General features: G+C 44.1%; 1 protein-coding gene across 1 annotated transcript in view; it reads right to left on the bottom strand.

Moving 5' to 3' along the window:
• LOC125486409 (exonuclease mut-7 homolog) overlaps nt 1–23,165 on the bottom strand; it is a 39,212-nt gene that overhangs the window by 15,310 nt on the left and 737 nt on the right. The window lies entirely within an intron of this gene.

The raw sequence follows: 23,165 nt of genomic DNA on the forward strand, positions 1-23,165 counted from the left end.
TAAGTTTGTGGATGATACAAAATTAGGTGATATTGTTGATATCAAAGAAGGTTATCAAAAATTACAGAAGGACTTTTATCAGATGATGAAGTGGGGAAAGATTTAAGAAGCACCCGAGGGGCAACTACTTCATGCAGAGATTGGTGCATCTCTGGAATGGGCTGCCAGAGAAAGTGATTGAGGGAGGTACAATAGCAACATTTAAAAAACATTTGGATAGGTAGATGGATGGGAAGGGTTTGGACCACATGTGGGCAATTGGAATTAGCTGAGTGGGACACCATGGACATGGAATGGGCAGCATGAACCAGTTTGGGCTGAAGGGCCTGTTTCCATGCTGTATTACTCAATGACTCTATGACACCCATCCTCCCCAGTTCCCTTTCCAACCCCGCCGCTTCCCTTCCATTCTAACTACCAACCCTCCTTTCCAACCACCAACCGGATTCATCCCTCCCATCGACCAACCAGGTTCTACGTACTACCGGTGTCCACCTATCACCACGATTTCTACTACCTTCCCCCCACCTCTTTACCTGCAGCTCCCCCGACTCACACATCCAGTGTGAAGAAGGGTAATGCCCAAAATGTTGACTTCTCCTTTCCTCCAGATGCTGCCTGGTTTGCTGTGTTCTTCTATCGTCTTGTTTTCTACCTTCAATTCCAGCATCTGCAGGGTTTTTTTTGTCTCTACCTATTCCCCTCTCCATCCTTGTCAACATTCTGCAGGGACTGTTCCCTCTGGTTCACTCCTCCTCCATTCCTAAAATCACTTCACATCCCCATGGCACCTTCCCATGCAATCACAAAAGGTCTAACACCTATCTGTTTACGTTGTCCCACCTTGGATGGTGATCCAAGGCCCAATCATATCTTCCAGGTGAAGTAGTGATTTACCTGTACTTCATTCAATTTTGCCTAGTGTACATACGTTCACAATGTTGTCTCCTTTATACTGGGGAGACAAAACGCAGGCTGGCTGATCGCTTTGCAGAACACCCCCGTTTTGTTTGCAAAGATGACCCCGAGCTTCCAGTCACTTGCCACTTCAACACACCAACATGTTCCCACACCAACATTTCTATCACAGTCCTGCTGCAGTGCTCCAGCAAGCCTCATCATAAGCTTGAAGAACATCTTCTTTTCTGCTTGGGGCCCTGCAGCCTCTAGCACTCAACATCAAGTTCAATAACATTAGATCCAGAACCCATCCTTCTAAATTTTTTACCCACCCTATCCAATCCTGTTATGACACAGGCTGCTTTTAACACAGTCACCCATTTTCACCTTCGCACTCTCTAAACTTTTCACACTATTAATGGGCTCACTATGACACACTATGCTCAAAATCATGAGCAGTCTGGACAGAATAAATAGGGTGAAGCTGTTTGTGCTCAGAAAAGAAACAAGAATGAGAAGAGGTAGACTTAAAGTGATGTGCAAGCAAAGCATGTGTGATGTAAAAAAAGCTTTTGCACACAGTGAGTAGTTCAGGTATGGAATACAATGCCTGGAAATGTGGTGGAAGCAGGTTCGATTGAGGCACTGGGGGGTAATGGATGATTTTTTGGATAGTAATGGTGTGCAAGGATATAGGGAAAAGGCAGGAGATTAGCAGTAGATAGTAGAGACGTGTAGGCACAATTGACCAATTGGCCTCCCGTTGCAATTCTGTTAGAGTATTGGTGCCAGTATTCCATTAAATAGGATCCCTCTTTCCCACACTTCTTCAGCTGGAAGCTGAGCTTCCTTAACATTATACCAATTTGCTCATGGTTCTAGGAATAATCCAGAAATTTTAAATCTCAAGTTCCTGAGCTTTAACTCAGCTCCTGAAAGCCGCTGAAAAGGACTTCTTTCTGACCCTCCCTGAATCCGCCATGGATCACAACGAATGAAACTTCTGTTCCTTTTCCAAAATCCTTTCAATTCATTTTGAGATATAAATTCTTGTTAAAAGTGGAGAGGAGCTGGATCCTCTTTTCCTGTTGCCCACTCCTGCCTTCCCTTTAATGTGACTTATCAGCCTAAGGAAGAAAAAATGAAATCAGGCTCCTACTTCAGATCATTGTCCTGTGAAATGCACAGTCAGAGGAGGGCATGTGTGGCTTAGTACTGATGCCCCTCTTGTTCGAATCATTGGACAGCATTTGTGGGGTGCAGCCAGGAGAATTACCAATAACTCGCCCAGCACCAGTGACTAGTTAACAGAGAAAGGTGGGGAAACAAAATAAGCTGCAAAGAGATTAACGATCTGTGCCTACAGTTATAGGTGTTGTGCTTTCAAGGGTTTCACAAGGAGTGCTCTGTGCTGTGCCTGAATGAGGTGCAAGGGCAGAGAGGAAATGTCACAATATACAGCACTGTGAAGTGTCACCATTTAGAAAATCCAAAAACCGTTCGGAGAAAGGAGAGACCCATCTCCTGTTTCTGATTCAACAGAGCTCACTACAATTAGTGAATGAGGTACGACTTCTGGAGCAATTCTGTTACAAATGTCAATCCAAGACTTTGGAAAAGTTCCCTGCTCATGTAATATGAGCTAGACTTGAAGGAATGTTCTGTATGAAATGACACACCTTTCCTACCAGTGGAAATACCTGTGAAATATTTGTGGTTTCATAAGGCTGTGAGAAGTTGCATTTGACAAGTACAGTCAGTACACAATGTTTCTGCTACGCCAGTCTCGAACACTGAAAAACAGCAGCTTCTCCGAAACGCAACAGAGTCTCCTGTAAAGAACCTGTTCGCTGCAATTCTCTCACGACTGCCACTTCGTGATGATCTGCAAAACTAAACAATTTCTAGCATGGGCTTGATAGATTGAATGGTCTACTTTTGTGCCATAATGACTCGATGGTCAACCCCTTCTCAGTATAGGAGTGCAAGGCATCCAGGCAAAAAAACCCCCAGGCTGTTACAGAGGACAGAACACGGGCAACATTGGAGAAAGTTACATGGCTGAGGGGAAGAGTGTGCCTTTAACATGGCTGAAGAATGGAGTGTCCCCCTTTTACATGACTGAGATGAATCTATATTTCCTCCTACAGTAGTAGCTGATTTTCACCAATCACAGTGAGTAGCTGGTGGATTGCAGCCTGTCCAGGAATTCAGAGAGACATATTTGAACAAGGGTGGAGGAGGCTGAGAGTGCAGTCAGTGCAGATATTCTCAGCCCTTTCATGTGGTATCGTGGCTGGTTTCAAGTGATTGCTCAGACTGTGACTGAGCTGAAGGTTCTCACGGTTCTTCTCAGTCCCACAGATAAACAGGCAGTCAGTGGTTGCAGCTATTACCACAAATTTCAAACTTCCATCTTGTTACCTGACGACTGGAAATAATTTCTTAGACCAATCACAGAACAAAAGAGGGAGGCATGGTGGCTCAGTGGTTAGCACTGTTGCCTCACAGCACCATGGAACCTGGTTCAATTCCAGGCTCGGATAATTGTCTGTGTGGAGTTTGCATGTTCTCCCTGTGTTTGCGTGGGTTTCCTCCCACAGTCCAAAAATGCACAGGTCAGGTGGATTGGCCATGCTAAATTGCCCATAGTGTCCAGGGATGTGTAGATTAGGTGGATTAGCTGTGGGAAATGCAGGATTACAGGGTTAGGGTAGGTGAGTGAGTCTGGGTGGGATGGTCTTTGGATAATCAGTGTGGATTTGTTGGGCTGAATGGCCTGTTTCCACACTGTGGGGATTCTATGAAATTCTACGAGAATGACAAATTAGGGATCTCAGACCTACATAACATTGAAAGATGAGCTCCTTCATTACCTTTTTGAACTACTGGATTTATTGCAATCAAAGGCCTTTCCTGTGGCTGGATCTCCCCAGGTTCTTGTTCTTTGCTGCTAAAACTTGCCTGCAGGTATTGTGTCATTCAAATAAAAAAGATCCTCATGCAGGTTCAAAAGGAAAAGGAGACCAGTCCCACTACTGTGTACGGCCTCACATGGTCAAGCAGGGCAAATGATTAGAGTCATAGAGTCCTACAGCACAGAGACAGGCCCTATGGCCCATATTGGTCCATGCCAACCAAAATGTCCATCCACGCTAACGCCATTTCCCTGCACTTGCCCCATATCCTTCTAAACCTTTCAAATCCATGTATTTGTCCAAATGCCTTTTAAATGTTGTTAACGTACCTGCCTCAACCACTTCCACTGGCAGCTCAGTCCATACGCCTACCACCCTCTGTGTGAAAAAGTTGCCCCTCAGGTTCCCATGTATTCTTTCCCCTCTTACCTTAAACTGATGCCCTCTAGTCCTCAATTCCCCAACCCTAGGAAAAAGACTGCGCGCATTCACCCTATCCATGCCTCTCATAATCTTATACATTTCTATAAGATCCCACCTTAGTCTCCTATGCTCTAAAGTAAAAAGTCCTAGCTTGTCCAACTTCTCCCTGTAACTCAGTCCCTTGAGTCCTGGCAACATCCTTGTAAATTTCTTCTGCACTCTTTCCAGCTTAATAACATCCTTCCTATTGCAAGGTGACCAAAACTGAACATAATACTCCAACTGCGGCTTCACCAACATCCTGTACAACTGCAACTTCCCAACTTCTGTATTCAGCGCCCTGACTGATGAAGGTTACTGTGCCAAAAGCCTTCTTCACTGCCCTGACTATCCGTGACTCCACTTTCAGTGAACCTTGCACCTGAACTCCAAGGTCCCGCTGTTCCACTGCACTCCCTAAGGCCCTACCATTCACCATGAAATTCCTACCTTGATTAGACTTTCCAAAATGCTGCACCTCACACTTCTGTACATTAAACTCCATTTGCCATTTCTCGGCCCATTTCCCCAGCTGATCAAGATCCTGCTGCAATTTCTGATAACCTTCCTCACTGTCCACAATACTGCCCATTTCTGTGTCATCTGCAACCTTACAAATCATGACTTGTACATTCGCATCCAAATCATTGATATAGATAACAAACAGCAATGGGCCCAGCAACGATGCCACTACTCACAGGCCTCCAGTCCGACAAGCATCCTTCCACTATTACTCTCTGCTTCCTACCATCAAGCCAATTGTGTAACCAATTTGCCAACTCACCCTGAATTCCATGCGATATAACCTTCCAGAGCAGCCTACCATGTGGAACCTTATCAAAGGCCTTACTGAAATCCATACAGACTACATCTACTGCCCTGTGCTCCTCAACCTTCCTGGTCACTTCATCAAAGAACTCTAACAAATTTGTAAGGCATGATCTCCCACGCACAAAGCAATGCTGACTAATCCTAATCAAACCCTGTCTTTCGAAATGCATGTATATCTTATGAGGTTGTTGACTTACTTGCCGAGCTGGCTTGTTCTCGTTCAGACGTTTAGTCGCCATGCTAGGTGACATCATCAGTGGAACCTCCGATGAAGCGATGTTATTCTACTCTGCTTGGAATTTATATTGTCCGGTCCGTTATGGTGAGTACTGTCATTTCCAGTTTTGATCTGTATGGGTTTGTATATGGGGTCCAATCCTATATGTTTGATGATTGCATTACCAATGGAGAACCATGCCTCTAGGCATTCCCGTGAGTGTTATGTTTGGCTTGGGCTACTATGGTTACCTTGTCCCAGTTAAACTGATCGCCTTCATTGTCTGAATGTACCGATAATGAGGGGAGTTCATTGTGCCGTTTTGCTGCGAGTTGATGTTCATGTATTCTGACGGCTAGTTTCCTTCCTGTCTGTCCAATGTAATATTTGTGGCAGTTGTTGCACGGTATTTTCTAAACCAAGTTGGTTCTGCATGTTGTGGAAATGGGGTCTTTAGTCATTGCAAGTGTTGGTCATAGAGTGGCTGTGGGCTTGTGGGCTACCACAATTCCCAGTAGGGCAGTTTGGTCAGTGTGTTAGGGCATATTGTGTCCTCCTGTTGTTGTCTGTTTAGTAGGCATCTGCGGATGAAGTTGCGGGGATATCAGTTTATAGTGAGGATTTCATAAAGGTGCTCTTCCTCTTTCCTGCGTAGATCGTATTGTTACAGTATGTCCTGGCCCATTTAATTAGTGTCCTAATGCAGCTTTGTTTGTGGGCATGGGGTGGTTGCTGTGGAAGCTGAGGATTTGATCAGTGCAGGCTGCTTTTCTGTATACTGAGATTCGGTCATATGCTCAACTTCAACATCCAGAAATGGAAGTTGATTGTTTGTTTTCTTCTTCCCTTGTGAATTTAATCCCACGAATACGTTGATGAGTAGTAATGTGGCTGCTCTTACTCGAGGAAGCAGCAACACAGACCAACAGCTCCATCAGCAACGACAACATACTTAAACTACTAGACATCTGCCTCACCACACACTTTGTCTTTAATGGTCAAATATACAAACAGATCACTGGTACACCAATGGGGTCACCCATCTCAGGACTCATCACAGAAGCAGTCATGCAAAGACTGGAACACACTACACTCCCTCGCATTCAACCTAAAATGTGGATCTGGACATAGACGACACATTTGTCATTATTAAATGCAACAAATTAGAAGAGACCCACCACCTCATCAACAGTGTATTTGCAGGGATTAAATTCACAAGGGAAAACAACAATCAACTTCCGTTTCTGGATGTTAAAGTTGAGCGTATGACCAATGGGGAGTTCCAAACCTCAGTATACAGAAAAGCAACCTGCACTGATCAAATCCTCAACTTCCACAGCAACCACCTCAACGTCCACAAAGCTGTATCAGGACACTATTTAAATGGGCCAGGACACACTGCAACGCTCCAGAACTACGCAGGAAAGAGGAAGTGCACCTATACATAATCCTCGCTATAAACAGATATCCCCGCAACTTCATCATGGATGCCTATTAAACAGACAACAGGAGGACACAGTACGCCCTAATACACTGGTCACACTGCCCTACGTCAAAAACATATTGGAACTGACAACAAGACTCCTAAGACCATTAGGAATCATGGGGCCCACAAGCCCACAGCCACTCTACAACAAGCACTTGCAAGGATTAAAGATCCCATTCCCACAACATGCAGAACCAACTTGGTTTAGAAAATACCATGCAACAACTGCCACAAACATTACATTGGACAGACAGGAAGGAAACTAGCCATCAGAATACATGGGCATCAGCTAGCAGCAAAACGACAGTACTCATCATAACGGAGCAGACAATATAATTCCAAGCATAGTAGAATAACATCACTTCATCGGTGGCTCCACTGATGATATCACCTAACATGGTGATGAAACATCTGAATGAGAACAAGCCAGTTTGGCAAACAAGTTAACAACCTTACCCATAACCCGAGCTACAGATCTTTGCCAAAACTTTAAATGTAAATCTTATCTCAGAATCTTCTCAAGTAACTTACCTATCACAGATGTTAAGCTTACTGGTCTATAATTCCCAAGTTTTTCTTTGCAGCCCTTCTTGAATAAGGACACAATATTCGCTACCCTCCAGTCTTCTGGGACCTCACCCAAAGCTAACGATGATGTAAATATATCAGCCAGGGTCCCCGCAATTTCTTCCTTAGCCTCTTGCAGGGGTCTTAGATATATCTGATCAGGACCAGTTGATTTATCCACCTTCATACTTTCTAATACTTCCAACACCAGCTCACCTGTGATATGGACTGAGCCCAAGATATTGCCACTAACTCCCCCATGTATCCAAGTCTTCATGTCTTTCTCCACGGTGAACACAGAGGAGAAATATTCATTGAAGACGTCGCCCATCTCCTGCGGTTCCACACATGCGTGTCCACTTTGGTCCTTGAGGGGTCCTGTTCTCTCTCTAGTTTCTCTTTTTCCTCTAATATACTTAAAAAATTTCTTTGGATTCACCCTAATCTTGTCAGCCAAATCTATCTCATGCCCCCTTTTCGTCCTCCCGATTTCCTTCTTCGGTAAACTCCTGTATCCCCTATATACCTCCAGGGATTCCCTTGATCCCAGCTGCCTGTTCCTCAGCTGTGCCTCTTTTTTTCTGATCAAAGCCTCAATATCTCTTGTCATCCAGGGTTCCCTATGCCTGCCAACCTTGCCCTTTACCCTCACAGGAACATATCGACCTTGAACTCTCGCTATCACACTTTTAAAGGCCTCCCACTTGCCAGAAGGTCCCTTTGCCTGCAAACCAACTGCTCCAGTAAATCCCTGCAAGCTCCTGTCTAATTCCATCAAAATTTGCCTTGCCCCAGTTTAGAGCTTAATCCTGTGGACCAGTTTTGTCCTTCTCTATAACTATTTTAAAATTAATTGAGTGTTGTGACTGGGTATTGCCTGTAGCATATCAGAAAATGCCAGAGATAACAGGAAACTGAGAACAAGACTGTATTAAGTTTCAACAGAGTACAAACACTGGCAGTGACCAGTTGAGCAGATTGTTCAGTAAAAGCCTATGTATTTCTGTGCATTTATTGAGGTATTAGAACCAGAATTCAGTGTGAAGCAACAGGTCAACGTGTTCATAATAAAGAATAGACTGGGCATGGAGGCATCGGCAATTCAAAGAAAAATACAGCACAGGAACAGGCCTTTTGGCCCACCGAAACTGTGCCGACACACAATGCCTTTCCAAAATAAAAGCCATTTGCCTCTACACAGTCCATATCTCTCTATTCCCTGCCTATTCACTTATCTGTCAAGATACCTCTTAAATGCCACTATTGTATCTTCCTCCTCTGGCAGCACATGCCAGCCACTTATCACCCTCTGTGTAATAAACTTGTTTCTCACATCTCCTTTAAACCTATCCCCTTTTACATGTCCCCTAGTACTTGACATTTCTATCCTGGGAAAAAGACTCTGACTGTCTATTCTATCAATGCCTCTCATAGTTTTGTAAACTTCTATCAGGTCGCCCCTTATCCTTCGATGTTCAAGTAAAAGCAAACCAAGTTTGTCCAATCTGTCCTCATAGGTAATACCCTTCAAACCATGCAACATCCTGGTAAAACCGTTTCTGTACTCTTTCCAAAGCCTCCACATCCTTCTGATAGTATGGCGACCAGAACTATACACAATATTCCAAATGTGGCCTAACTAAGGTGCTATACACTTGCAACATGACTTGCCAATTTTTATACTCTATGCCCCAACTCATGAAGGCAAGCAATACGCCTTCTTGGCCACCTTCTCCACTTGTGTTGCCACTTTCAAGGAACTGTGGATCTGGACATCTAGATGCCTTTGTATGTTGATGCATTAGAAGTTCTGCCACTTACTACATACTTCCCTCCAGCACTAGATCTTCTAAAATGCATTACCTCACATTGTCCGGATTAATCTCCCTCTGCCAGTTCTCAGCCCAAGTCTCCACCCTATATAGCCTGCCGTATCCTCTGGAAATCTTCCTCACTCTCTGCAGCTCAAGTCATCTGCAAACTTACTAATTAGGCCACCAACATTCTCCTCCAAATCATTTATATATATTACAAACAACAGGAATCCCAGCACTGATTCTTGCAGAACACCACTGGTCACAGATCTCCAGTCAGAAAAACATCCTTCCGTCTCAACTGTTTGACTTCTATAACTAAGCCAGTTCTGTATCAGTCTTACCAGCTCATCACAGATACCATGTGACTTCACCTTTTGTATTAGCTTGCCACGAGGGACAATGCCAAAGGCCTTTCTAAAGTCAACACAGACAACATCTACCCCCTGCCCTCATAGATTTATACAGCATAGAAACAGATCCTTTGGTCCAACTAGTCCATGCCGACCCATATTCCCAAATCAAACTACTAAACTAGTCCTACCTGCCTGCCTTTAGCCCATATCCCTTGAAACCTGTCTTATTCATGTACCTATCCAAATGTATTTTAAACGTTGTAATTGTACCTGCATCTCCCACTTCCTCTGGCAGTTCATTCCACGTTAACCACTCTTTTTAAAAAAAAAGGTGCCCTTACTTCCTTTTCAAATCTTTCTCCTCTCAACTTAAAAATATGTCCCCTGGCTTTGAACTCCCCCACCTTAGGGAAAAGACCTTTGTTATTCACCTTATCTATGTGCCTCAAGATTTTATAAACCTCTATAAGATCACCCCTCAACTTCTTATGCTCCAGTGTAAAAAGATCCAGCCTATTTTTATAACTCAAACCCTCCATTCCTGGCAACATCCTGGTAAATCTTTTCTGAACCCGTTTCATTTTAATAATATCCTTCCTAGAACAGGGTAACCAGAACTGCACACACTACATCAGAACAGGCCTCCATGTCCTGTAAAACTCTACTTGACGTTCCAATTCCTATACTCAGCAATGAAGGCAAGTGTACTAAATGCTTTCTTAACCACCCTGTCTATCTGTGACACAAATTTCAAAGACCTATGTATTTGAACCCCTAGGTCTCTCTGTTCTACAACATTACCCAGAGCCCTCCCATTAACTGTACAAGTCCTGCCTTTGTTCGTTTTGCCAAATTGCAATACCTCATATTTATCTAAATTAAACTTCATTTGCCACTCCTCAGCCAACTGACCCAATTGATCAAGTTCTCTTTGTAATCCTAGATAACCTTCTGTACTGTCCACTGTACCACCAATTTTGGTGTCACCCCCAAATTTACTAACCATGCCTTCTATATTCTGATCCAAATCATTTATATAAATTCCAAGCAAAAGTGGACACAGTATTGATCCCTGTGGAACACCACTGGTCACAGGCCTCCAATCCGAAAACAACCCTCCATCACCACCCTCTGTCTCCTACTGTAAAGCCAATTTTGTATCCAATTGGCAAGTTCACCCTGAATCCCATGTAATCAATCTTTACTAATTAGTCTACATGTGGAACCTTATCAAAGTCTTTACTAAAATCCAAGTAAACAACATTCACTGCTCTACCCTCACCAGTCATCTTTATCATTTCCTGAAAAAACTCAATCTACTTTGTGAGACGTGATTTTCCTGCACAAAGACATGCTGTCTATTGCTAATAACTCCATATTTTTCTAAATGAATCACAGAATCCCTACAGCGCAGATGGAAGCTGTCCGGCCCATCGAGTCTGCACCGACCCTCTGAAGAGCATCCTTTGGCATGGACATTGGGAAGAACAGGCACAGGAAGAGGGTGAAAACTCTACACAGTTACCCAAGGCTGGAATCTAACACTGATCCCTGGGGTGGTGAGGCAGCAATGCTAACCATTGTGCCACTCAATCCTTTGCCTGAGAATTTTCTCCAGTAACTTCTCTACCACTGATGTAAGGCTTACTGGCCTGTAATTTCCTGGAGTATCTATTGCCCTTCCTAAACAAAGGAACAATGTTGGCTGTTCTCCAGTCCTCTGGGACTTCTCCTGTGGCTAAGAGGAAACAAAAATCTTGTACAAGGTCCCAGCAATTTCCTCATCTACTTCCCTCAGATCCCATCAGGACCTGCTGATCTGTCTGCCTAATGCTTTTCAGAATACCCAATGCCTCCTCCTTTTATTTTACACTGACATGCCCTAGAATGTCAACATACCCCTCTGGAGACTCATCATCTACCATGTTCTTCTATTTGTGAATACTGATGCAAAGTATTTGTTAAGAACATCACCAACTCCCTCTGGCTCCACACATAAATTCGTTTCTTTGTACTTGAGTGGTTCCTTATATATGTATAAAAAGGTCTTGGGATTTTCCTTAATCCTGTTTGCCAAAGACATTCCACTGTTCCTTTTAGCCCTCCTGATTCTTTGTTTGAGTTCTTTCCCGTTATCTTTATATTCTTTGAGAGCTCTGTCTGTCTTCAGTTTCTAACCCTTACGTATGCCTCTTTTTTCTGACTAAGCTCTCAATTTCCCTTGTCATCCAAGGTTCCCGAGTCTTGCCATCTTTATCTTTCTTTTTCATGGGAACGTGCTGATTCTGAGCTCTAATCAACCGGCATTTAAAAGATTCCTGCATGCCAGATGTGGATTTACCCTCAAACAGCTGCCCCTAATCTACATTCCCCAGTTCCTGCCTAATATTATGGTAGTTAGCCTTCCCCCAACAGCCAGTTTAGTACTTTCGCCTGAGGACTACTGTTATCATAATGCATTAGTAACTTAAGACCTATAGAATTATGGTCACTGTTCCCAAAGTTCTCCCCCAGTGAAACTTCGATCACCCGGCTGGGCTCATTCTCCAAAACAAGATATAGTCTGCTCTTTCCCAGTTGGACTATTTACGTATTGTTTCAAAAAACCACCCTAATCACACCTAACAAATCTACCCCCCCCAATCCAAGCCCCTGGTACTAATATAGGGGAAGATAAAATCACCTACCACAACAACTCTGTTTTTACATTTTTCCATAATCTGCCCACATATTCTGCTCCTCTACCTTACCTGCAATCCCATCAAAGTGATTGGACCCTTCCTATTCCTGAGCTTTAATCATATGGCCTTGCTGGATGATCCCTCAAAGATCAGTACAGCTGTAATATTATCCCATATCAGTCATGCAGCACCCACATCCCTTTTCCATCCCTCTCTATCTCACCTAAAACAGCTAAATCCCAAAATGTTAAGCAGCCAGTCTCATCCTACACTCAACCAAGTCTCTGTCACAGCTACAATATCACAGTTATGTGTATGAATCCAAGCACTCAGTTCATTTGCCTTACCTGTCATACAGCTCACATTAAAACAAATAAACCACAGACCGCCAGTCCTGCTGTGTTCAGTAACCTCTTCCCATCTGTTCTTCCTCTCACTTCAATTTGGCCTTAGTCTCTGACTCCTCCTCAGTCATTTTACTAGCTAACCTACTGCATTGATTCCATCCCCTTCAGCCCACTACACTAGTATAAATCCTCCCGAATGGCATGAGCAAACCTCCCTGCCAGGATGTTGGTGCCCCTCAAGTTTAGGTGCAACCAGTCCTTCTTGTACAGGTCCTGCCTGCCCCGGAAAACATCCCCATGGTCCACATACCCGAACCCAATCAACCCAACCCTACCCCACCCCGCCCCCCTCCCTGCAACCCCCCCCCCCACCAAACCCCTGCTCCTGCACCAGCTCTTTAGCCATGTATTTAACTGTATTATTTTCCTATTTCTAGTCTCACTGATCATGCATGTAGCACAGGAAGTAATCCTGAGATTACAAACCCAGAGGTTACTGTCCTGGGGCCTACAAAATACAATGACTTCTTTCCTTTGCTATTTATTAACAAACTGATTCTACACATTGATTTTCTGAGTCAAGATAATTTCTTCTTACTGTACCCGATCTCATTCCCTATTAAGACTGTATTAATCTCATCATCTACTAATATTGGGCTCAATCTTATCCCCCATTAATAATGGGCCCTATCCCATCCCCTACTAATAAAGCCCCTGATCTTATCTCCTATTCATACTCTACCTGATTTCATACTATTAACACTTAACATCAACTGGGACTGCCATAGTGTTAAGAGCTTGGATGAAGAGAAAATTGTTAAGTTTCTCATGCAGTATATAAATGGACCTACCAGAAAAGGGGCAAAACTTGATCTCCTCTTGGGAAATAAGGCTGGGCAACTGACAGAAGTTAGCAAGGGAGCACTCTGGGACCAGTGACCATAACTCAGGAACAGCTTCTTTATGGCCGTTATCAGACTGTTGAATGGGCTCTAGCGTAAAATAATGTAACCTGAATGCCTCTTAAGTCTTTTTGATCTGTATATCCTTTGCTTGCTGTGATCTGCCTGTACCACCACTGACAAGGATGTATTAAACAACCTAAGATGCTGTTAAATCTTTAATCATTTAGAAGGTTTTAATTGATTAATATGTATATTTAAATCCCCAAATTCCTTTCAAGTCACTGTCCTGAGAGAACTAAAAGTTATTTCAGTGTAAAGAAGAGGTGACATTTTAGGTCAGACAATGCATGTTAGGTGTGAGGCCTTGTTTAGAATCTATTTGTGTTTTGGTTTGGGGCCAGACTGGTTTTATTTCTGAAGTAGGAATTTATAAAACGTTGCATTAACTGATCATCTATAAATTGTATGCTTCTTGAACAAAATAGAATAGAAACATAGAAGATAGGAGCAAGAGGAGGCCATTCAGCCCTTTGAGAATGCTCCGCCATTCTTTGCAATCATGGCTGATCAACCAACTCAATAGCCTGATCCTGCTTTCTCCTCATAACCTTTGATCCCATTTGCCCCAAGTGCTATATCTGATTGTCTCTTGAATACATTCAATGTTTTGGCATCAACTACTTCCTGTGGTAATGAATTCCACAGGCTTACCACTCTGTGGGTGAAGAAATGTTTCCTCATCTCCGTTCTAAATCATCTACACTGGATCCTCATACTGTGACCCCTGGCTCTAGACATGCCCACCATCAGGAACATCCCTCCCTGCATCTACCCTGTCCAGTAAGTCTCTATGAGATCCCCCTCATTCATCTGAACTCCAGCGAAAACAATCTCAACCTAGTCAATCTCTCCTTATATGTCAGACCCACCATCCCCGGAATCAGCCTAGTAAACCTTCGCTGCACTCCCTCGAGAGCAAGAGCATCTTTCCTCAGAAAAGGATACAAAAATTGCATACAATATTCCGGGCGTGGTCTCACCAAGGCCCTGTACACCTGCAACAACACATTCCTGCTCCTGTACTCGAAACCTCTCGCAATGAAGGCCAACGTACCATTTGCCTTCTTTACCGCCTGCTGTACCTGCATGCTTACCTTCAGTGACTGGTGTACAAGGACACCCAGGTCCCGCTGCACACTCTCCTCTCCCAATGTATAGCCATTCAGGTAGTAACCTGCCTCTTGTTTTTGCTTCCAAGGTGAATAACCTCACATTTATCCAAATTATACTGCATCGGCTGTGTGTGTGTGTGTGTGTGTGTGTGTGTGTGTGTGTAGAGAGAGAGAGAAAATGTATAGTGTATAGTGTGGTGGGCTCACCTGTAATGCGAAGAGAACCCAAGATTCCAGTGGAGGCCATCCTCATGGGTACCAAACTTGGCTATCAGACTCTGCTTGGCAACTCTGTGCTGTGTGTATCCCGAAGATCAGAGGCTGAATGTCCTTGACTGCTGAAGTGTTTCCCCACTGGGAGGGAACATCCCTGTCTGGCGATTGTTGCACAGTGTCAATTCATCTATTGTCGTAGCATCGTAGTCGAATTGGAAAACCTCCAGAGGGCCTTTGCCCTGGGCTTGACAGGTACGTTCAAGCCTTCAGAGAAAGCATGAACGCCCGATTTATCAGCTGCAGTCACAAGGTAGTGCAAAACATCACCCAGGCACAACACAATGCCATCCATGCTCTCAAGACCAGTTGCCACATTGTCATCAAAGGAGGAGCAATCGTCACACAGAACAGAACAGACTACTGCAAGGAAGTGTACTGACAACTGAACAACCAGGAACACCACAGACAACTATCTGCCGATCTGACCAAAGAACACACCCATCTACTGAACAGACTGGTGAAGACTTTTGATCCAGTCCTTCAGAGTAGCCTACACACTCTCATCCCACGTACTTCTTGCGTGGGGGACTTTCATAGAATCCCTACAGTGTGGAAACAGGCCCTTTGGCTCAACAAGTCCACATCGACCCTCAGAGCATCCCACCCAGACCCATAACCATATAACCCACCTAATCTACACATCCCCGGTCACTATGGGCAATTTAGCATGGCTAATCCACCTAGCCTGCACATCTTTGGACTGTGGGAGGAAACCGGAGCACCCAGAGGAAATCCACACAGACACGGGGAGAACGTGCAAAGTCCGCACAGACAGTCGCCTGAGGGTGGAATCGAACCCAGGTCCCTGGCGCTGTGAGGCAGCAATGCTAACCACTGAGCCACCGTGCCGCCCTATTGACTTCCAAAGATACACAAAGCCAACACACCTGATGTCCCATTGTATCAGGCAATGGACCCTGTGTGAAAACTTCTATGTCGAGCGCATCTTGAAATCCATTGTACAGGGAAACCCAGCTTCTGTCACGACACTACAGATTTCTTACAGAAAGTCAACATCCACGGACTAGTCGAATCAGGAATATTCCTTGTCACAATGGACGTTTCAGCATTCTACACCAGCATCCCCCACGATGACGGAATCGCTGCAACAGCTTCAGTACTCAGTACCACCACCTGCCAATTTCCAGACGCCTATCCTACAACTCATCCGTTTCATCCTCGACCATAGTGTCTTCACCTTCGACAACCAGTTCTTCATCCAGACACACAGAACAGTCATGGGGACCAGATTTGCTCCCCAATATGCCAACATTTTCATGCACAAGTTTAAACGAGACTTCTTTGCAGCACAGAATCTCCAACCAACACTGTACACCAGATACATTGATGAAATTATCTTCCTTTGGACTCATGGCAAGGAATCACTGACATAACTACGTAGCGATATCAACAAGTTTTATCCCACCATCAGACTTATCATGAACTACTTTTTAGAATCAGTCTCATTCTTGGACACACGCATCTCCATCAGGGACGGACACCTCAATACCTCACTCTATTACAAGCTCATGGATAACCTCCCAATGCTGCACTTCTCCAGCTTCCTCCTTAAACATATTAAAACAGTCTACCCTATGGACTAGCCCTACGCATACACAGAATCTGTTTGGATGAGGAGGAACACGACAGACACCTGAAGGTGTTGAAGGACGCCCTCATAGGAACAGGATACGATGCTGAACTCATTGATCGCCAGTTCCGCCGTGCCACAGCGCAAAACCGTAATGACCTCCTCAGAAGACAGACAAAGGATACTTCCGATGGGGTACCCTTCATCATCCAGCACTTCCCGGGAGCAGAAATACTATGCCATGCTCTTCGCAGTCTTCAACACATTATCAATGACAATGAGCACGTCACCAGGATTTTCCCCACGCCTCCAGTTCTTGCCTTTAAACAACCGCCAAACCTTAAACAGACCATTGTTTGCAGCAAACTACTCAGCCTTCAGGACAACTTCAACCACAACACAACACAACCCTGTCATGCAACCTCTGCAAGACATGACAGATCAATGACATGGACACTACCATCACATGTGGAAGCACCCACCACGTGCACAGCAGATACTCATGTGACTCGACCAATGTTGTCTATCTCATAAACTGCAGGCAAGGAAGCCCCGAGGCATGGTATATTGGTGAAACCATGCTGACGCTATGCCAACGGATGAATGGACGCTGTGCAACAATCACCAAACAGGGATGTTCACTCTCAGTGGGGGATCACTACAGTGGGCAAGAATATTCAACCTCAGATCTTCGGGTAAACATCCTCCAAGGCAGGCCTCGGGATACACAACAAATTAGAGTTGCCAAGCAGAGGCTGATAGCCAAGTTTGGTACCCGTGAGGATGGCCTCAACCGAGATCTTAGGTTCACGTTGTACCACAGCTGACCCCAACATACTCGGCGCGCGCACACACACACTCTCACGTAAATCTACAGGGTGAATTTGTTTTTGCAGATACATTCTATTTTGTTCAAATAGCACATAATTTATAGATAGTGAGTCAATGTGGTGTTTTACAAATTCCTACTTTAGAAATAAAACCACTCTGACTCCAAACCAAAACACAAACAGATTCTAAACAAGACCTCACACCTAACATGCATTGTCTGACCTAAAATGTCACCTCGTCTTTACACTGATAAAACCTTTACTTCTCTCAGGGCAGTGACTTGAGATGAATTTGGGGATTTACATATACATATTAATCAATTAAAACCTTCTAACTGATTAAAGATTTAACAGCATCTTAGGTTGTTTAATACATCCTCATCAGTGGTGTGACCCTTTGATCTTTACTTATAAATTCTGTGTCTGATGCCATCTCGCCAACACCTAGAGAAGGAGCAAATAAACCTGTTGGACTATAACCTGGTGTCGTGTGATCCTCAATGAATATTTTTTTTAAAAATCCCTACAGTGTGGAAACAGGCCCTTCAGCCCAACAAGTCCACACTGAACCTCAGAGCATCCCAACCAGACTCATCCCCCTATAACCCACCTGATCTACACATCCCTATGGGGAATTTAGCATGGCCAATTCACCTAGCCTGCACATCTTTGGTCTGTGGGAGGAAACCGGAGCACCCGGAAGAAACCCACGCAGACATGGGGAGAATGTGCAAACTCCACACAGATAGTCACCCGAGGCTGAAATTGAACACGGATCCCTGACAGTGTGAGGCAGCAGTGCTAACCACTGAGCCACTGTGCCGCCCCTCATCAGTATTTACCTTCAGAAAAGGCATGGATGCTACTGAACTTGGTGAAATAAATAATGATGTCTTGAAGAGAGTCCACATTACAGAACAGGAGGCGCTGGAAGTCTTAAAAGGTAGATAGGGTGACATGGTGGTTCAGTGGTTAGTACTGCTGCCTCACAGCACCAGGGACCCAGGTTCACTTCTGTGCAGAGTTTCCACATTCTCCCCATGTCTATGTGGATTTCCTCCACGTGCTCTGGTTTCCTCCCAAAGATGTGCAGGTTAGGCAGATTCGCTATTCTAAATTGCCCATTGTGTCTAGGGTGGGAAATGCAGGGATGGTGTAGAGGGGTGGTTCTGGGTAGGATGCTCTTCTGAGGATCGGTGTGAACTCAATGGACCGAATGGCCTGGTTATACATTGTAGGGATTCTAGGAAATCCCCTGATGAAGGACCTGCTGAAGTGCAACCCAGGACTTCGTGGGAGGTTAGGGAGAAAATTGCGGGGCCCCTAGTGGAGATATTTGTATCAGCGACAGCCATGGGTGCAGTGCCCGAAGATTGGAGGGTGTGCTGCAGGGAAATGCTTGGGAACTACAGACCAGTGAGCCTAACATCTGTGGTGGATAAGTTGTTAGAGGGTTTCTGAGAGACAGGATCTACAGGCATTTGGAGAGGCATGGACTCATTTGGGATAGTCAGCATGGCTTTTTGCATGGAAAATCATGCCTTACAAATTTGATTGAGTTTTTTTGAAGGGATGACCAAAAAAGTAGATGAGGGCAGAGCAGTAGATGTTTCAAACTGGAGGCCTGTGACCAGCAGTGTGCCACAGGGATCGGTGCTGGGTCCACTTTTATTTGTCATTTATATAAATGATTTGGATGAGAATTTAGGAGGTATGGTTAGTAAGTTTGTGGATGATAGCAAGATTGGTGGTATAGTGGACAATAAAGGAGGTTATCTAGGATGACAGTAAGATCTTGATCAACTGGGCCAGTGGGCTGAGGAATGGCAGATGGAGTTTAATTTAGATGAATGCAAGGTTTTGAAACGTTAAACCAGGACAGGACTTACACAGTGAATGGTAGGGCCCTGGGGAGTGTTATAGAACAAAGAGATCCAGGGGTACAGGTTCATAGGTCCTTGAAAGTGGATTCACAGGCAGACAGGGTGGTGAAGACGGCTTTTGGCATGCTTGTCTTCATTGGTCAGAGCACTGAGTACAGGGGTTGGGACACCTTGTTGCAGCTGTACAAGGCCACATCTGGAGTATTGCATGCAGTTCTGATCACCCTACTAAAGAAAGGATATTATTAAACTAGAAAGAATGCAGAAAAGATTTGCTAGATACTACCTGTACTGGAAGGTTTGAGTTATAAGAAGAGGCTGGAAAAGCTGGAACTTCTTCCCCCTGGAGTGTAGGAGACTGAGGAGTGACCTTACAGGGGTCTATAAAATTATGAGAGGCATAGTTAAGTTAGATAGCCAATAGCTCTGTTCCATGGTAGGGGAGTCTAAAACTAGAGGACGTAGGTTTAAGGTGAGAGGGGAGCAATACAAACGGGTCAAGAAGGGCAATTTATTCACACAGAGGTGGTGAGTGTCTGGAATGGGCTGCCAGAGGTAGTGGTGGAGGCGAGTACAATTTTGTCATTTAACGAACACTTGGATGGGTATGTGTACGGAATAGGTATGGATGGATATGGACCAAACACAGGCAAATGGGACTAGATTAACTGTGAAATCTGAGCAGCATGGACTTAGGTCGAAGGGCCTGGTTCTATTCTGAAAACCTCTATGACTCAAAGTACGCAATCTCATCCTTCTAAATGGTGTAATTGGTCTCATCCTCCAATACTGTACCTGCTCTCATCCCTGATTAATGCTGTACCTGCTCTCAACCTCTCATACTGTACCTAATTTCATCTGCTAATACCACACCTATTTCATTCCCTACTACTGCTGTACCTGATCTCATTGCCTCATACTGTTCCCCTATTAATACTGTGCCCATTCTCATCCTCTATTACTATACTTGCTCTCATTCCCTACTATTTCTCTACCTTATGTCATCCCTACTGATATCATTCCCTATTACTGTATCTGATCTTTATCCCGCTAATACCGTATTTGTTCTCATCCTCTAATCTGTACCTGATCCCATCCCCTATTAATACTGCACCTGATCTCAACCCCCATTAATCCGGTGTCTGATCACATCCTTCATTAGCTATTATTCTTTAATCCGTATCCGACTTCATCCCCTATTAATACTGTACCCAATCTCATTGACTAATACTGTATCCAATCGTGCCCCCGAATACTGTACTGATCTCCTGCTCTAATACTTTATCAGATCACATCCCCTATTAATATTCTATCTGATCTCATTCCCAATACTGTACCCAATCTCATTCCCTACTAATACTGTACCCAGTCTCATCTTCAACTAATACTCTACATGATCACATCCTCTTAATACTGTATGCAATCTCATCCCCTAACAATGTACTCAATCTCATCCCCTACTTATACTCTACCTGCTCTCCTTTCCTATTAATACTGTACCTGATCTCATCGCCTAATAGTGTACCTGACCTGTTCCCCTAATAATACTCCACCTCATCTCATCCCTAATAATACTATATTTGATCTCATCCTCAATTAATACTGGACCCAATCGCATCCCATACTATTCCTGTTTCCCATCTAATCCCCTATTACTGTACCCATTCTCATCCCCTGTAAGACTGCACCAAATCTCATCCCATATTAATAGTGAACAGATCTCATTCTCTATTAATACTGTACCTGATCTCAGTCTCTTTTACTATGCGTGGTCTCATCCTCCATCTAACCTGACTATTTTTGTACATATCCTTCCAAAATGTCAAAAACCGTTTGATACTCCGCTTTCTCTGGTCACTTTGTAATAACGCCTTATAATGGCTTTCATATCGTATTCATCCGTTTCCAATTATGCTACCAATTTATCTATCTTGTTGTGGATGCTGCTTGCAATCAGATAAAGATTCTTTAATTCTGACTTTTTACCATTTTCCCAACTCTATTCGTATTTGCTGGCGCACTCATACGCTTATACTCTCTGTCCCTTACTATCTCAGTTTGGTTTCATGAAGGCCATGCCAATGGTGCAGCACCTTCTTTCCCCTCCTCGCACTGGTGCCAGTGCGCCATGAATTGAAACCCATTTCTCTCACACCTATCATTGAGACATGGAATCACAGAGGTAAACAGCGTGGAAAATGCCCTTCAGCACATGAAATCTACACCAGTCAAAACAACTACTTAACTATTTTAAACATATTTTCCAGCACTTGGCCTATTGCCTTGTATGCCTTGGCATCACGAGTCTGTATCTAAGTATTTCTAAAATATTATATGAGTTTCTGCCTCTACCATCTATATAGGCATTTAATGCCTGGATCTTATTTAGCCCATACCAATTTGCTTATGGCTCAGGTCATAATCCATAATTCTGAAGGGGAGTTAAAAACTTTTCCTCCATTTCTCTCTCCTCAGATACTACCAGACCTGTTGAGTTTCACCAGCATTCTATATGTATGTTTGAGAATTCCAACATTGGCAGTATTTTGGTTTTATTAACCCAGAGACTGTTACCTTTGCTTTTAAATTTGGCTGCTTGTACTTTCCCCAGCAGGACCTCTTTCCTAGTTTGAACGATGTCATTGTTACCATGTGAACCACAACAACTGGATCCTCCCCTCCCACTGAAAGGTCCTATTAAAAGTGTTGCCTTTAACCCTGGCATCAGGTAGGCAACAGTGTGTGTTCAGGATGCATGTTCTTGGCCACAGAGAACAGTATCTACCCTAATTATGTTGTCCACAGCTACATTTATTTTCAACCCCTACTTAAGTGGTCCCTGTACCACTGTGCTCTTGTTACTTTACCCATCGTTTCTGCAGTCCCTGCTCAGACTACAGGGGGCGGCTTAATGGCTAGCACCGCCACTTCACAGGACCAGGGGCTGGGTTCAAATCCACCCTCGGCGACTGTGTGTGTGCAGTTTGCACATTCTTCCCGTGTCTGCGTGGGTTTCCTCCAGGTGCCCGGGTTTCCAACTGTCCAAGGACATGCAGGTTAGGTGGACTGGCAATGCTAAACTGTCCATGGTAGGAAGGGATGTGCAGGCTAGGTGGATTATCCATGGGATATGCAGGATTACAGAGGCAGGGTCGAGTGCTTGGATCTGGGTGGGAGGTTTGGTGTGGACTTGATGGGCCGAATGGCCTGCTTCCACACTGTGGGGATTCTATGAATGTTTAACCTTTTGGACAATTGCAAGGGCTGAGGCTCCTCCAACACTGCCTTCTAGATCCTCATACCTGCCTCACTCACCGTCATACATTACTGTCCCTGACCATGGAACAAATGTGAATTTCTGAGACTAAGGGCTGTGACTGCCTCCTGGAACAAAATGTTCAACTTTGCCTCTCCCCAATACCTTGTAGTGTCCAAAGTTCAAACTCCAGCTCAACAATTCAGGGCAGAAGTTCCACAAGCTATAGACATTGAGCACAGATGTGGTTGCTGTTGATTGTACTGGCCTCCATCTGGCCCCGTTATGCTACATTTGTGACATATCATCTATTCTGCCATCTTTGTCATGTTTTATTTAACCATTAGGTTTTAAGTTTGGAAATATAGACTTAATTGTCATCTGTAGTTATACCAAGTAGATAAACCAGATAAGAAATAAATTTATTGCAACACTTATTTCTTCCCTGTACCAATTTAAATGCCTGCCTATGTTTACAAGATAAAATGTTACAAACCACCAAACAATCTGCTCAGCTACTTAAAGTCTTGAGCACTTAAAATATTCTGGAGGCTAAAAACAGATATAAATAGTTGCACAAGAACCGAAAGAACTGCAGTTGTTGTAAATCAGAGACAAAAACAGAAATTGCTGGAAAAGCTCAGCAGGTCTGGCAGCATCTGTGGAGAGAATC

This window comes from Rhincodon typus, chromosome 28 (genome assembly GCF_021869965.1).
Source record: "Rhincodon typus isolate 14 chromosome 28, sRhiTyp1.1, whole genome shotgun sequence".
Classification (NCBI taxonomy): domain Eukaryota; kingdom Metazoa; phylum Chordata; class Chondrichthyes; order Orectolobiformes; family Rhincodontidae; genus Rhincodon; species Rhincodon typus.